This window comes from Delphinapterus leucas, chromosome 4 (assembly GCF_059928025.1).
Source record: "Delphinapterus leucas isolate spDelLeu-1000000601 "Yukka" chromosome 4, BTC_Dleu_Yukka2, whole genome shotgun sequence".
Taxonomy (NCBI): domain Eukaryota; kingdom Metazoa; phylum Chordata; class Mammalia; order Artiodactyla; family Monodontidae; genus Delphinapterus; species Delphinapterus leucas.
Window position 1 is genome coordinate 120,973,616 of NC_143132.1, and position 15,319 is coordinate 120,988,934.

The following is a 15,319-nucleotide window of genomic DNA, read 5'->3' on the forward strand; positions in this document are numbered from 1 at the left end:
AGGAGTTAAGATTTTAAAACAAGACCCTTTGTCGCCAAAACCCAGGCTATTGTCTCCCTAATAGATTTTCTCTTTTAGAAATTAACAAAATATTATCTTTTCGATATAAACAGTAGAATGATGCCATGTGTGAAGTATATGGGTACAGTGGGATATGCTTCCTTCTGAACAATGACGAACAATTGTGATTTTTTTTTTTTCTTATTACAAAGTAATACGGGATTTTTTGGTGTGGGGTGTGGGGTAGAAAAGTCACATAAACAGATAAGCAGAAGGAAGAAAAGGAAAACCAGCTGTACTCCTACCACCAGCAGGTAAGGACTCTTATCACTTTCCTTGCAGTTGTTTTCCAACACTCTGAGCACGTGCAGCTGAGCTTTCTTTGTAACCCACCAGCTTTAACAGGGAGTGTCTGAGAACACTGCCAGGAGGAAGACAAAAGTTCTCAGGATGTAAGTGTTGAGTTCATCTTTGTAGATGCCACCTTGGAGCTAGGCAGCTCTCCTTTGGGGACTGGGCAGTTTTTTCTTTCTTCAGAGACTTTTGCCCCTAGAAGTTACTACCCAAGGCATTTGAATAACACTGGGCAACACAGCCCTGATGTCCTAGACTTTTCAGACTAGTAACTGGAGTTACCAATCACTAAGTGAACAGGTGAGAGTAAAAGATACTGTGGACCACAGTTCAGTTTTCTTCCACGAATTTTGAGAAGATGTGGTACATGAGTAACTATGAGGCAGAGGCCTGAGGTCATTTATTTCCTGTGTGGAGAAAGGGAAACACTGACATTCACCCTTCTGGAATGCCCTGACTTCAGTACTTGGAGGGTGATTAATTCATTTATTGTTCAGCTATTCATTGTGCCTTTAGACCTGCAAGCAGGAAGTGGAACACCTAACCTGGGGGAAGGGGATAGGGAGGGGAGGGAGGCTTGGTGAAATTCGCCCTCAGGAAGGGTGGGGTCATTGTTCTAGGCACTCATGAGATTCTGGCAACTGATCTTGTGACACGCATGCTTGATGTTTGCTGTTCGCTCTGTTTAGCAGTGAAGCCCTTGAACCACAAGGGCTAGAGCCCTCCTTTCCAGAGACAGCAAGGAGGAGGTGGCTGAGACTGAACCCCACTTTGGATCCTCTCCTGCAGGAAGAAGACCTCAGAAGAGAGCAGATGGCAGCTCTGGAAGGGACAGAAAGTGATCCTTGCAGAAAGAAAAGGAGAAGAACGTGAGCCTGGTGGCTCTCCTCCTGGACCACACCCTCTGGGAGTTTGAGGATTAAGCAGCGGAAAGCCTGGGGGTTCCTGGCAGTGATGCAGGCACTCCATCCCTAAGCCAACGAGCAGTGCACTTGGAGATGTTTTCCAGGTAACTCTGACCACCGGCGGGGAGGCATGCACAATACTTGGGTGATGCTTTCTCAGCCTGCTAAACTCTTCGCCTGGCACTAGATGAAGAATCATCAATTCAGTGCAATCAGTAAGTGTGTTTGAAGCACCCACAACGTGTCCACCAGTGTGCCAAGTGCTGTCCTAGTGAACAAAATAAATCTGACTTACTTTCTGCCCTCAACAGTATTACAATCTGTTACTTGGGACAAGAGATTAAAAAAAAAAAAAAATTCACTCACAGAGGTTAAATGAATTAACTGCTCCTGAGCAGAAGTAGAATAGGTTCTTCTGCTCTTCTTAAAGTAGATCAGGTAATTCTTCAGCTCTACATATTGTCATTGGGGTTACTCGCTCTTGATCAGCTAGGGGCTGCATTGCGCTGGTTTTTAGGGTCCAAGACGGCTTCACTCACATGCCACGCGGCTTGATGGGAAGGGTGGTAAGATTGGGCTCAGTAGCGTCCCTCTCTCCCCCCTGTAATCTTAGGGGTCCACACATGGTCTCTGCAGTAAGGTAGTGAGATTTTACATGGTGGTTCAAGAGACAAGAAATAGAAGCTGCTAGTTTCTTAAGGCCTGAGTCAGAAACTGGGACAGGACCACTTTTATCATATCCTCTTGGTCAGAGTCATCTAAGATTCAGGAGAGGGGCATAGACCTCACCTCTGCGTGAAAAGAGTGTCAAAGTATTTGTGACCATCTTTAACCCGCCACAGTGGTAGAGGTAGGATTCGAACCCAGGGAATCTGGCTCCAGAGGCTGAGCTCTTAGCTACCACAGTGTAATGCCTCAATACACCGCGCTTCGATCAACACGGGGAGGGCTGCCTGTGTGCATTTAGCTTCACATCCAGGGCCCTTCTCAGCTACAGGCTGACTAATCTGGATAATTCTCTCCATTTTAGACGGGTGGACACAGCTTGATTAGGATTTGGACTTGGGGATTTTGCAAGCACCATCGACACCTGGACGTCAGTATCTCCAGTTGTTTTCAAAATCAGAATGAGCGAGCACACCCTGCCTCATGACTCAGAGGGGTGTGCTGTGGCCCTCCCTAACCCAGGTCTCAGTACAAAAGGGCACAGCTTGACCCCTCAGAGAGGCATGAACTCTGGCTGATGAATCTCTTCTGAGAGATCTGCTCAAATATCGATTGGTTTTAGCGTTCTTTCTTTTTGGCCTTATGCTGCTATGGTTGTAGGTGGTAAGTTAGCTTTCGATAGAAACTCAGCCGCCACCCACTCTCCGTAAAGTGGAACATCACTAATCGAGACTCCTCACCCTCTTTTTAAAATTAAATATACTCGCAGGTTCTAAAGTAGAATAAGTTTAGAAATCCATGTCATGGTTTTAAAAGGCGGAGAAATGTGAACACTGCATTTATATTTTTATGTTTATAAAGCTGACTTTATGAAATTATATATTATTTTTTTGGTCTAGGCCTCTGCACAGGTATTTCCCCAGTCATACTTACTTTCTAAATTTTCACAAATATGCTAGAAAACGGTAAAAAAAAAAAAAAAAAAATTAGGTGGGAGGGAGGGAGACGCAAGAGGGAAGACATATGGGAACATATGTATGTGTATAACTGATTCACTTTGTTATGGGGCAGAAACTAACACACCACTGTAAAGCAATTATACCCCAATAAAGATGTTAAAAAAAATAAAAAAATAAAATAAAACAAGCAAAATTTGGAAAATATTGAGGCTTCTCTGAGGATGTAATGTACTTTTGAAACTTTACTGCCAAGGAAAAAATTTTAACAAAATTGTATAGTTAATATTTATTGTGTGCTTGTTACTTGCTAGGTATGGCTTTAATGCTTTTCATTATTAGCTCACTTAATCATGACAGTGTCCCTCTGCAGTGGGTACGGTAACTCACTCTTTCCTACATGGGAGGAAACTGAGGCTCAGAGGGGGTAAGGAGCTTGCTGAGGACCATGCAGTAGAAAACATCAAGTCAGCATTTGAACCCAAGCCCACTCACTGCTTGTCTTAATAAAAGGAGAAGGCAGTGCTCGGGGAGATGGGAGGGCTCACACTGGCCCGCTGCCCAAAAATGCTCACATTAACTTTAAGGGCTTATTCTCAGCTGCAAAAGAACTGAGCAGGGCTTCCCTGGCGGCGCAGTGGTTGAGAGTCCGCCTGCCAATGCAGGGGACGCGGGTTCGTGCCCCGGTCCGGGAAGATCCCACATGCCACAGAGCGGGTGGGCCCGTGAGCCATGGCCGCTGAGCCTGCGCGTCTGGAGCCTGTGCTCCGCAACGGGAGAGGCCACAACAGTGAGAGGCCCGCGTACCGAAAAAAAAAAAAAAAAAAAAAAAGAACTGAGCAAAGAGAGAAAAAATGATGGGTAAGACTAAATACTAGGTTGGTGAAAATATTAAAACCAAAATTTTAAAGGCAGGACTTGTTATAGGGAGCTGGTAAGATAAGGATTTACTTACTCTGTGGCTTACTTGGGCTGGCCCTCCACTGCTGGTGGTGGTGTTCAGAAGCCCGCGTTGAACGATAGACATCACTCACCTGAAATCGAATGACCAGCTCCAAATCACAGAAAGTCAAAGTTAAAATAAACTGCTTTCCTTTGGAGACTGAAGTATAATTGCAAAAAAAAAAAAAAAAAAAAAAAAAAATTCGTCCCAGTAATAACGATGCTGATTAAACTTAGAGGGTATAAAATGCATCCTAGAGGTCTTTGGTGGTCTTCACAGTACCCAGTGCAGCTTGAGGGACATTGCAGAGGCCCAATATTTTCCTTTGTTGAGATTAGCATTACTGTGATTACCTATATGTATATCAAAGCTTTTAACCAAGTTATAGACCACGGTTTCTCAAACTTTAGTGTGTATATGACTCATCTACTATCTTGTTAAAAGGTAGATTCTGATTCAGGAGGTCTGGGGTGGGACTTGAGATTTTGCATTTCTAACAAGCTTCCAGGTGATGCTGGTGGTCATGTCATATGATATACCTGTGATCCTAGGACCATACGGTGAATATGTACACATTTATTAGTATATTTATTTTGGGCCAAATGGACACCTTCACTTTCACTTCCCACTGGATCTGCCCTGGGTGGAGTGTTTTGGACAGTTGCTACTTGCTCTAGCAAACTTTGTTCTAGAGATAGTTACTGCCAACTTGGGGATTTCAGAAGGTTCTGAGATTGCAAGAGGGCTCTCATCACTCTGGCTTACTGATTTCTGTGTGCTTTAAGGCAGTAGTTCTCAAAGTGTGGGTCCATTAAAAATTTTTGCTGATGTCCACTGGAAGGGCCTTACCACTCAGCAGTCTGTCTTCTCCCTCATACTCATTCCCTACTGCATTCCATGACTGTTATTCTAGCCCTTTCCACATTCCCCAAGTCCTCCCTCCTTTCATCCCCACTCCTTTGCATCTTATAATCTCTCGTTCCACTTTGTGGAAAAGGAGGCCCAAGTTCCTTTATTCATCTGCCTTTTTTTTTTTTTTTTTGGCTGCACGGCATGCAGGATCTTAACTCCCCAACCAGGGATCAAACCCGCGCCCCCTGCAGTGGAAGCGCGGAGTCTTAACCATTGGACTGCCAGGGAAGTCCCTCATCTTCCTTTTAACTTTGTTATATTTTTATAACAACACTTCCTCTTCAACTCAAATTTTGTCCTTATTGTCATTGATTTTTATTATCTTTCCTATAAGAAGGTAAATTTTCTCACCTGTGCTCTTGTTTCCATTCCAACACACCTCCTCTGAGACTGTGTGATCTCATATACTTTTAGTATCTTCCCTTTACTCATTTCTCTACCCTCTTCCTAGATGTTAGGTTCTTACCTTTCTTTTTCTAAATTTTTATTAAGGAAGTTAAAAAATATCTGCCAAGTATAACCAATATTTTATAATAACTTTAAATAGAGTATAATCTATAAAAATATCAAACCACTATATTGTACATCTGAAACTAATACAACGTTGTAAATCAACTGTACTTCAAACAAAAATATTTGCCAAGTAGACAAAATTATATAATGAACTCCTTTTTACCCATTCACTAACTTCAATCATTATCAAAGTTTGCCACTTTTGAATTTTTTCCTTAGAAACATGTTCCCTCGGCCCTGCTCCTTCCCTCAGCTACCACCCTACTTCTTGGTTTCCTTTAGTGATCAAGCCCCTCTTTCCAGTTCCTGGTCCCTCCTGATTTGTTAACCTCTTGTTGTCTAGTTCCTGCCCTGGGCTCACTATAGAATGAGTCACTGCATGACCGATCCAGTGCCCATTTCTCAGGTCTTACTCTTCTTTGACCTCTGCAGCATTTCATCCTTCCCTTTAAGCCGCTGGAGTCACACTGGTTACCTGTGCAATGACTTTAGAAGTCAACACTCTGCAACGTTCTCCCTTCCTGAGACTTTTAAGGCTACATCGACTTTCCAAACTTATCACCACATCAAAAACTTTCATCTTAACTTCTGCCCCAGGAAAGGAGATGAACCACTCCTTAAAGACAGTGACTGTATCTTTTAGAAAGGTAAAGTCCTTGACTGTACCTGATACAGTACCATCACTTAATTGAAGCACCATAAACTGTTATATGATAATGGTGATGGTGATGGTAATGACGGCCACCCCACACAACTACAAAACCTGACTTGTGGAAACGCAAGATAGGATCATTTATTTACTTCTTGAACCCAGTTTTGATACCCTTTTAGAATAACCATATAGTTAATTACCTAAAGTTTCCAAGGCTGGGATTTCCATGCTCTTGTGCTTCCTGTGTAATTTTGAATGCATTTTAACATTCCACTTAACACTTAAGAGTATCCATTCATTGCTTGTTCACAACTGAATTGAGAGCTACTTAAGAGTGCATGTAACTGGCAAGGTGGGGTGAGGGGGGTGTCTTAGGGGGAGGGCAGAGAGGGAGAGGAGAGATTATCCTACCTGACTGAAGCATGGTATTTTCTCCCATTGGGGGGAACACCTGAAAAATAACATCACGTTGAACACTTTCTGGCAAACAGTTTAGACAGTTGTGGGTTTTGTTTTTTTTTTCTTTTTTGCCGTGTTGCGTAGCGTGCGGGATCTTAGTTCCCTGACCAGTGTTTGAACCCTGGGCCATGACAGTGAAAGCACCAAATCTTAACCACTGGACTGCCAGGAAACTCCCTAGACAGTTAAGTTTTAGACAGAAGAAACATCAGCCACTTCCCTTCTCCCATGTGCAAATACTCACTGGCTATGAGTCCCCACATGGGCCACAATCTCACAGCTGTCATGATTCACAGAGTCTTACCTCTGCCTGATCGAGGACACCTCTAGTGTTTTCATTGACCATGAGTTCAGCTCCTGGTGACTTCCAGCGCTGCCCACCAGGCTCATGGTTCATCTACAACCTGCAGAGCGAGGAAAGAAAACCCCGAAGATCCCTCAAAGCTTCCTGGCTGAAGGGATTTGTTCTCGGAATTTTATGCTTCATTCTTGTGAAGACGCCTGACCATCATCCCACAAGAAGGTACCTTCTCAGAGTAACTGAGGCGCATGTGCCTTTGAGGCAGGCCCGCTATCAACTCTTTTTAGAAACCTTGATGGTATGATGGAAAGTTTTTAAGTCTCTACCACTTAATAACTGTGGCCCTTGAGAATTACTTAACCTCTCAGAGCCTTCAGTGTGCATTCATAGCATCATCTCACTCCATCCTGCCAATGAGGTGGCCACTCAGGTATTGTTATAGCCATTTTCTTTTAATGGATGAGGAACTGAAATTTGCTAAAGTTCACACAGTCAGCAAGCAGCAGAACTAGAATTAAACATCCTCTGACTTCCAGGCTAAAGATCTGGCTGCTACCATGCAGGCAGAGACAGAGTGTCCACGCCAGAACACCTACCAGCACCTAACCCCAACTACCGGCTCTAAACACACATGGCCAAGCTTCTTGTTCGCTCAGCCTCCTTCTTCTCTGTCAGCCCACCCCCAGGTAAAACTAAACTCAAGAAATATGTAAATATGTGTATATATATATATATATATATATATGTGTGTGTGTGTGTGTGTGTATGTATATATACACATACACACATATATATAATATATATATATTAACAAGCTTAAGTACCTGCAGGAGGATAAGAGGCCACCTGGAAGAGAATCCAGTTGGTCTGGATTATATATATGTGTATATACATATATATGTATATATATATATATGTGTGTGTGTATATATATATATATATATATATATATATATATATAGGACTTAATTATCATACGTGTTACATGTTGGTTTTGTTGGGAGTATGTTATCTAATTAGGATGAGCGGTTATCTGTTTTCTTCTGTATTAGTTAGTAATTGCTGTGTAACAAACCACACCAAAACCCAATGGTTTAAGGCAGTAAGCACTTTTAATTATTTATAAATCTACAGTTCTGCTCTTAGTTGGGCTCCCTCATGTGTTTGAGGTCAGCTTGTAGATTAGCTAGGAGCAGGCTGGTCTAGGCCTAGGCTGGGACAACTGGATTCTCCTCCAGGTGGTCTCTTATCCTCCTGTAGGTACTTAGGCTTGTTTACTTGATGACAATGGCAGAGTTTCAAGAGAGACACTGGGTGTGTGCAAGATCTTATTTGCTGTATTGTATTGATCAAAGCAAGTCACAAGACCCGCCCAGAGTCAAAGGGTGGTGAAAGAGACTTCTCTAGATGAGAGGACCTTCAAAGTCAAACTGAAGTCATTAATTGGGGTCATCACTTCAATCAATCTAAGAATTCCTACCTCTGGCTACTGTGAAATGTGGGCCCAGACCGTTACCCCTCCAGATCTTTCAAAGGTAGTTGGACATCATACAAAATATTCTGATTTGATAGTGTTTGGAAACCAAATAAAAATTTCCAAAAACAGTGTGTAGGCAAACAGAGCCTTTGTATGAATCTTGGAATTATAACCTGAAGTTCTATTGCTTATCTATGGTATATTGTCCCTGGTAGCTTACTGTACTTATTTTGACCCAGTGCATAACAACCAAATGTTAAAATCTATATTCATCCAAAACTGAGCAAAAGCCAACTATTAGCTTCATAGGATAAACGTAAGGGATATAAGAATGAACCTGAAATTTTACCAATAAACTCAATCATCATTGCAATTTTATTATTTGAACTTTTTGTAGAAGTGTGACTAGCATGAGATCAATAATTACTCAGCACTATCTACTGCTTGATACTGTCTACTAATCTAAATAGATGCTCATTTTGACTGAAGCTGGTGGAGAAACAAGATATTTGGGGATACCTCACTATTATTTAGTACTTTCTCTTTTTCTTCATAACATTGCTTTTTTTTTTTTTTTTTTTTTTTGCGCTCCGCGGGCCTCTCACTGTTGTGGCCCCTCCCGTTGCGGAGCACAGGCTCCGGACGCGCAGGCTCAGCGGCCATGGCTCACAGACTCAGCCGCTCCGCGGCATGTGGGATCTTCCCGGACCGGGGCACGAACCCGTGTCCCCTGCATCGGCAGGCGGACCCCCAACCACTGCGCCACCAGGGAAGCCCTGCTTTTTTTTAAAGTAAAAATTGAATATATTTAAGGTGTACAACATGATGATTTGGCATACATATACATAGTGAAATGATTATTTCGATCAAGCTATTTAACATATCATGTCCTCACATACTTACCTTTTTTTTTTTTTTTTTTTGTCATAAGGGCACTTGAAATCTACTCTCTTAGGAGATTTCCAGTACTGTATTCAGTATAGTACTATTGACTATAGTCATCATGTTGTACATTAGATCTCTATTCATCCTCCGTAACTACAATTTTGTGCCCTTTGAACAAAATCTCCCCATGTCCCCCACCTACCCAGCCCTTGGTAATCACCAGTCCACCCTCTGCTTCTACGTATTTGACTTCTAACATTTCGCATATAAGTGAGGTCATGTAGTTTTTTTCTTTCTGCCTCTGGCTTATTTCACTTAGCATGATGCCCCCCAGATTCATCCATGTTGTTGCAGATGGTGGAATATCCTTTTTAAAGGCTGAATAATATTCCATTGTATATATATTCACGATAGCCTAGATATGGAATCATAGCATTATTCTGTCTAGATCAAAGATAATTGATCACAGATGTCATATAATTTTGAAATTTCTCCTGCTCATAACGTTTTGAAATGGTTAAAGTTATCTTTATGCTTTAAATTCATCCTGCTAATATGTAAAGAATTTCTAAATAAGACTTTTCGTTGAAAGATATATGACCCAAATAGAGTTTAAATAACCAAAAATGAAATACAATTTTGAAAGTTTATTTTATTTAATTTTATGAAAGTTAGAACGCCAATTCATTCTACAAAGGTTAGAATTATTGCACAAACTGTCAACTGATTTCCCTATTGACCAACTTAGTAGTCCTTAATTGTTTTTGTATATCAAATAGCTCTCACAATCAAAATGAATTATTTTGACATTTTACCCTTACAGATGTACATAATTAAATTTACAGTTTAGCTGTCCAATAGAATGTTAACGGAAAGAGCACATAAGGAAAGTCTTCATTCCAGGTTATATCTGGAAAGTTTATCTATATTTGAAAGTGAACAGTCAGATATAAGATATCTAAATGGCATGACGTGGTGTTGCAGAGTGTATATAGCCCATCCCACACACTCTTCTCACTATGTGACGAAGATGGTTCAGTTCAGGTCTATACCCCTTCCCTTTGAGACGGGGTGAAAGTGACCGTGAGGTTAGGTCATAAAAGGCAATATGACCTCTGTGTGGTTCTAGCTCTAGGAATTCTTGCCCTTGGAAACCAGTTACTATGTTTTAAGGAAGGCCCCACAGGAGCACTACAGCCAACAGCTCTGTGCCGTGCTGACAACCGGCATCCACTACCAGACACAGGCATCCTCCATCTTCCAGCTGAGGCCCCAGACATCGTGAAGCAGAAGTGGCAGAAACTGCCCCCATATGCTCTGTCTGAATTCCTGACCCACAGAAAGTATGAGAGATAATAAGTGATTGTTGTCACTTTAAGCCACTAAGTTTCATTACGCAGCCAGAGTAACTGGAACACATGCCTTGTAATTAAGGCTGCCAGATGAAATATAGAATGCCCAGTTAAATTAGAATTTCAGTTAAACAGTATTTTTTTTTTTTAGTATCAGTATGTCTCACGCAATATCTGGGACCTCCTCATACTGAAAAATGACTCATTGTTCTTCCAAAATTAGAATGCAACTGGACGTCCTGTGTTTTTATTTGCTAAATTTGGCAACCTATGTGGAATCTACGTCATCCTGTTCACTGATCACCCATAATGTTGGAGAGGCCAGAAATGACCCTGCAGACGCAGGCACTCAGACTTCCAAAAGCTGGGGCCTCAGCAGAAAAGCAGATTGTGGCCGACTGCGGCGGCATTGACCCTCCCTTCATCCTGTGGCTCACAGATTCTCTCTGATCCCCATATCCATTCATATGGATTGCTTCAATCAGAGCTGACAAATAACGACAGACTTTTTAAATGCAAAGAATACTCTGGAAAAAAGTTATATCTTTACCTTTTTCTTAAAACTCTGCAACTGGGCATCATGCCTCTTAAAACCACTTCTGATAAAACTGTTGTCCATTTCCTGCCACACTACTAAATGTAGACTCTTTGTCCTTAAGTTTCTATATATGAGCAAATGTGACATTGTGGGGCTCTAAATTTAAAAATTGTTCTTTTTCTTCTCAAAATTTCCTTTCCAGTAAGGAATGGCAGATGAAACAAATGATGTCTTGGGATTTGGTTCAAAATAGCCACTGGCATGGGTGAGTGTAGAGACATAAAAACATTGGCCGGCGCTGGGAATTTGGTGGCTGGGAAGCTGGTGATGGCCACATGGGGGTCCATTTTACTGTTCTTTCAACTTGTATACACGTTTGAAGTTTTCCATGACAAAAGTTAGGAGTAAAGAAAAATATATATATTTAAAATATAATATAATATATAAATATATAATACATTAAGTATATATTTATATATATATATTAAAGTATAGCGAAGACTATTTTATGCTCTATAATTAGAACACTGAAAAGTCATCCAGCCCAGGCTTCCCTGGTGGCACAGTGGTTAAGAATCCACCTGCCAATGTAGGGGACACGGGTTCGATCCCTGGTCCGGGAAGATCCCACATACTGTGGAGCAACTAAGCCCGTGCGCCACAACTACTGCACCGGCGCTCTAGAGCCTGCGAGCCGCAACTACTGAAGCCCGCACGTCTGAAGCCCAAGCTCCTCAACAAGAGAAGCCACCACAATGAGAAACCCACGCATCGCAAAGAAGAGTAGCCCCCGCTCGGCACAACTAGAGAAAGCCCACGCGCAGCAGTGAAGACCCAAAGCAGCCAAAAATAAATAAATAAATAAATGTATTTTTTAAAATGTCATCTGGCCCAAACTAGTATATTTTAGCTAAGATAATGGAGTCCTGGTGAGACAGTGACCATATCAAGGCCGCACGAATGCAGCACTTGAACTCAAGCCTTCCAGATGTGTGCCAGTGTTTTACACAGCTCACTTTATACTGTATTCTTTAATCTTTCCGGTCTCATAAATCATAATTTTATAATCATCAGAAGTTTGGAAACTCTTTTTAAACAGCTCTGTTCCCTTGCATCTCAATAGGAATGCAGACCAAGGGAAGAATATTTGATTTATTTAGGTCGTAATAGAAAAACTTATCAACGTTTAAAGTATAACGTTGTGAACAAAAAAGGGCAAAATATCTAAAAGATGCATATGATTTACTAAAAGGTACATATTCAGGGTATATTTTTAGAATGTAATCACTTGTAACTTTCTCTAATTCTCCCCCTGCCCGTCCCCACATTCACTTGTTTTTCTTGACTCTGAATTCAAACAGCACACATTTTTTTTCTAGCACTTATCACTTCCTACTTTGTATGTGATTTGCTTATACAGCCTATATACCTCCTTATTTATTCATTCAATGAATATTCTGTTGGGTGCCAATTCTGTGCCCAGCAGTGCTGGGTTTACAGTGTTAAATAAAACAGACTTGGTCCATGCTTTCATGGGGCTTAGCTGGGGAGAGAGAAAGTAGGCAAATGTGAAGAAAATACATAAAAATTGAGATGACCCTACAAAGAAACCAAGCAGAATAGGAAGGTAGAGAATAATGAGGTGAGTAGGGAACACTGAGGGGATGAGAAGGAAGGACAAATATCCTTCCTTCTCATCCAGGGAAGACCTGGCCCCAGTGTTGCTGGGACCGTGAGCTAAGGCAGAGGTGGCACTGTGGTTGGAGAGAGGGCTAGGCCAGGTCTTGTGGGACCTTGAAGCCAGGGTCAGAAGCTGGGAGTTTAGTCCAAGTTCACTGGGAGGCCACTGGGAGGTTTTAAGCAGAAGAGTGACACAGTTCTTTCTATTTTTTTTTTCTTTTAGTTAAGATCACTTTGGGGACTTCCTTGGTGGTCCACTGGGTAAGACTCCTTGCTCCCAGTGCAGGGGGCCCAGGTTCGATCTCTGGTCAGGGAACTAGATCCTGCATGCATGCTGCAACTAAGAAGCCCGTGTGTCTCAACTAAGAGGTCAGCATGCTGTAACTAAAAAATCCTGCATGCTGTGACAAAAAAATAAATAAATAAAAAGATCCCACATGCCACAACGACAACCTTGCATGCCGCAACTAAGACAGCCAAATAAATATATATATATATATATATATATATTTTTTTTTAAAAAAAGATCACTTTGGTTCCTGAGTGGGGAATGGATTATAGCAAGATGAAGATATGAGTCAGGAGGCCAGACAGAAGGCCATGGTAGTGACCCAACTCAGTCTTACTGAGGTTGATGGTGGCAGAGAAGTGGCAGATTTGAGATACGATTTGGAGGGTAATCGTGACAAAGTCTGGATGAGGGGGCACAGGGAAAGAGAAAAGCCAAAACTACTTCCCAGGATTTTGACAGGAGCAACTGTGTCTATAGTAACTCCATAGATGAAGATAATTCAGGGAAGAAAAAGCTGTTTTCTTCTTTTTCCCCTCAGGGAACGGGGATGTAGGCAATGGACAGTCTGGCAGGAGACACCTCCTGCACTAGGTACCTCATATAAATGCAGTCACACGATATTTGTCCTTTTATGTCAGGCTTCTTCCACTTAATGCCTTTAAGGTTCATTCACGTTGTAGCACGTGTCAGAATTTCCTTCTTTTTTAAGGTGCTCAAACTCTTTTATAGCAGCTAAAACAACTACACTTAGCAAGAATGATTATTTAAAATTGAAGTGTTTTCCTTAGGTGAATGGCAATGGGTAGTCAAATGTACTGGCTCAACAGTCTGCCAATGCGAAGGACGGAGCTCACTCTGGCAGGGCTGGGCAGCCCCCTGAGGCTTGGTCCACTCTTGTCAGGATTCCTCTCTGGTTAGGTGTCCCCAGCAGGACCCCACTCACCTCCAGCCTAGTAATGCCCCCTCCTTTGTTAATCTCCATCACTCTCAACCCCACGCCCAACCCAGGCTGTCCATCCTGAAGTGTTCAGCCTGGTCCTGCTTCTCTGTTCTTTGGTCTTGAGTCTATTGTTGGTGAATAAATGTCTTGATCTTCAAAGCCAAGTTTATGCCTACTTTTGATGGTGAGTTTACAATCTCCATTCTGAATCTCATTTACTTTGTCTGGGTAGATTTGGGTCCTTTCTTCTTTATGGCAAATGAAAGAGCCAGGAGACAAAAAAGAATGATGTTGACAGTGACGAGGGTAGAAATAGGGAGTCAACAAGAAAATCCTAGGTTTTATACATATCTCCAAATGTCATCCCTCTATGGTCATGTCTTCCAGCTAAGCTTTTGGTAGGGCTAGAAGAGAAATCATTCTTCTTGACAAGCACTGGAATGCAGTTCTTCTTTGTTGATAATTAAGGTCGGACTTGGCTTCAAATCCAGTTAGGAGAGTCCTGATGTATGATGGAGTTTATCTCTGCATGGGCATAGCCAAAAAGTAGTAAGAGAGAGGGCCAAGATTTCTTTCCACAAATAATTTGTCACAGTCTATGCAATTCGGCATGATTGCCATCATTTTAGGCAGGAAAGATTTTTAAATGATTTTTACAGCACCCACCATGGTTTTAAAACACAACAGCAATGTCAATATCAATGAAGAACCTATAAATATTTTACTTTGTGCAAAGTAAATTCCTAGTGCCAAGTTGGTCCTTCAGACTGCAAGCTGAGATCTATGAGGAGGTCGCGAAATCAATTTAGAAGGTTAGTATTTAATTTTTAATGAAATAAAATGGAAAGTATTGGGGTATATCACTATAATAAGCATTGCTTTGTAGAATTTCGAGTTTGGTAAGGTACGTGCCTGAGGTGTGTATTTTGTGGTGTACCTTTTACTGAGTACAATGTACTTCTTTCCGAAGGTCCCAGTGAAGGTGAAAAAGTTTGAGAAAATTGCCCAGTTCAATTGAATGCATTAATTGTAATGTGGGCCTGCTGACTGCCCTACACACATAAAATGTTATTGAATGTCCACCCAAAATAGATAGCTGGCCTAGTTTTACATTTTCAAACATTCATTTGAAAATGAATTCATTTTTCTTCTCCAGAAAAAGATTTAAGAAACTTTATAAACAGCTGAATATAATATAATAGAACACACATACACGTAAATTATGAGTGACAAAAAATGACCTTTAAGGAGAAATAGGTTCAGAAAGTCACGCAGAACCAGGACTAAAAATAGTAGTATTCAGTGAACTCATATACCCTAAAAAGTGGTAGGATAATGAGAAAGAAAAAAAATTGCCCCTGACATCCAGAATGGATCTGATGTTCACAGCTAGATGTCAACACTGTTACAAGCTGGTCTGGCACTCACAGCCTTACTTTGCTTTCCTGTTGCACAGAAACAATCTTACAGAATATCTATAACAAATGAGGCCCC